The sequence below is a fragment of the Montipora foliosa genome, chromosome 5 (genome assembly GCF_036669935.1).
Source record: "Montipora foliosa isolate CH-2021 chromosome 5, ASM3666993v2, whole genome shotgun sequence".
Lineage (NCBI taxonomy): Eukaryota > Metazoa > Cnidaria > Anthozoa > Scleractinia > Acroporidae > Montipora > Montipora foliosa.
Genome location: NC_090873.1, coordinates 25,475,194 through 25,477,693, shown reverse-complemented (window position 1 = coordinate 25,477,693; position 2,500 = coordinate 25,475,194). Strand labels below are relative to the sequence as shown.

General features: G+C 37.0%; 1 protein-coding gene and 1 pseudogene across 2 annotated transcripts in view; one reads left to right on the top strand and one right to left on the bottom strand.

Annotated features, from left to right (window-relative positions):
* The window catches only part of LOC138003800 (anthrax toxin receptor 2-like), a 113,234-nt gene that overhangs the window by 14,186 nt on the left and 96,548 nt on the right, over positions 1 to 2,500 (bottom strand). The gene's annotated exons all lie outside the window — the stretch shown is intronic.
* The window catches only part of LOC138004385 (uncharacterized), a 5,176-nt pseudogene continuing 3,063 nt past the window's right edge, over positions 388 to 2,500 (top strand).

The window sequence follows — 2,500 nt, the reverse complement described above, 5'->3', positions numbered from 1 at the left end:
GACCAAATTCCCTCTTGCGGAAATTACACCGAAAGAGCATGTTGGACGACTAGGATGATGTAATAAGACAACAGTTGGCGGAAGGCGTAGTAGAACGGGCACCTGCCGAAGTCTCCGGGAGAGAGTTCTATTTGCCGCATCGTGCGGTTGTTCGTGAGGGTGCGGAAACAACAAAGCTTCGAGTCGTGTATGATGCGTCTGCATGTCAAAGAAGAGTCAAACAATCATTTTTTGTTCATTGCAAATGACCCTTATATTAGGACCTGTTTACATGTAAAGATTCACGCGACACCCATTTCAGATTCATTGTGTATTTAATGGTCCGATCGTAGGAGTACTTTCACAGTCGTTTTACTCAGGTTGCATTGTGCAATTTGCATAGTCAATATGTCAATCACAAGTAAGTATCGCGCAATGAATAACGCGGCTGGAACGACTGATGCAAAAAAAAAAACCTGACCGTACAAAAATTGCTTCATGGATGGCATTCTGGGCCTTGGGTCTTTTTACCTGTATAGGAAATTTTTGTGGTGTAACTGACAATGAATGTTATTGGCCTAACCAAAAGTACAACTTGTTAGCTGCACCGTCACAATCATGAATCAAGGGAATCTTAGTTTTGGAGGGTTGCTTTTGAATTTTGCTTTCTTTACATGTGAAGAAAAGACTACAGTAATAGACTTTCAGGGCTGTGCTGTAGTAGTGCCTGGTGGCCCCTTGCACCTTACTTATGCTCTTGGGTGAATAGGAATTCTTAGTTTTTCCATGTATAAAATAAAAATAAATAAATAATAATATTATTATTTTACAGGTTCAGAGCACTGGGCCACTTCAAATTTTTTTAGAGCAGATCCTTGATTTTATTGATCAATTTAGTCAAGATAGGAATGTTTTAGGTAAAATACATTCTCAGGTTAAACCTGTATTATACCTAGTTTGATTCAGAACTTCTATTTTTCTTACCTATATGATTATTAATAGGAGACAAAAGAAATTCTAGTTTAAGCTGAGATGGATTTTTTACCTATTAATTTGACCTGGCTTGACTGTGATACATTATTCCAGGAACTGAGAAAAGAAAAAAAAAAAGATTTTCCAGCTTGTCCTTTAATTTGTACAAGCTGTTTCCAGTTTTTACTTGCCTGAGGTATTTGAATGCATGTCTTCATTTATGATTTATTCAGAAGATGACTTTCCTGGCCCAGAAAGAAAATTAATATTCTAATTGTCCCATACTACTAGACAGCACTTAAACTGAGCCTTGTGTTCATGGGCATGTATTGAATTTTGATTACGTGAATCTCGTGTTCTGTTACTTGTTGTAGAATGTACCATTTTGTATGTGTTGTAGTTCAATTTTGACTGCTAGCACAATTTGTTTTCGATCTACTGTAGTACACAATAGTTTGAACTGGAAGAAAATAGTTTGAACTGGTACAATTTTAATTGTACTGGTTCATTTTTATCAACTGTCTCAAAAGGGATTTTTCTTTTTTTGGGGTGTTGTTAAAAAATAGGGGCTTGGGTTTTTTAGGGCATCTAAAAAAGAACATGGTAATTATTTCTTCCCTTCTACTTTCCTACCCCTCCCTCATCTTCCCCAACACCTCTAATCCCCCCCCCTTAACATCCAGGTGGTCCCCTCCTTCCATACCCTCATGCCCACTCCCTCTACAACACACTTTTCACAGTATACTTTCCTTTTTAGTTACCCAAACTTGAACTTGAACTCCCTACCTCTGGATCTTTTGTCCACTTGACCACACAAGCACATCATTCTAACTTATCATGATCATTTATAATTTAACATTTTACTACTCATCCCAGGCCACTCTCTGTCCAAATACTCTATCATTCATCCCAGGCCACTCTCTGTGCAAACTTGAATTCATTCACATTTAGACTTCACAAGTTTCGTTGGAAGAAAACAGAAAGCAAGAACAAAAGCAACTGAAATTTAAAATTTCGGGCATGGTGGCAATAAAAGTAAACAAAGCAGGCAACAAAGTAGGCAAGATCAACCCTTTTCACCCCAATATGCTCTTGGGTCAAATCAGCGAAATTGAAAAGAGTAGATACGTAAGAATTGTGACAGAGTATGTCAAAATTAACAGTCTGATCTCACCCTCGTGACTCTATCCTTGTACTGCCACTAATGTGAAACTAGCCTAAACATCTTTTACAGCATCATGCAAAAAAGCAAGTGCGCTACAGAAGAAAAACTCCTGAATGGTGCTAAGTTTCCCCTGTACTACTCAGTGAGAATGCCTTGATATGGAAAAACAAAACAAATTGCTACAAGACACTAATCCCAAAATACTATTTTATTAATTTAATGACAAATAGTGCTCAAAATTAAATTGTAAGATTTCTGCATTTTATTTCTTGTCGTATTGAAACAGTGACATAATTCATGTATTGTTTTTATAGTGGGCAAAATGAAGTGTACACACAACATGACAAATCTGTTTCCAGTATATGCAGATAAAACTAATCCAAA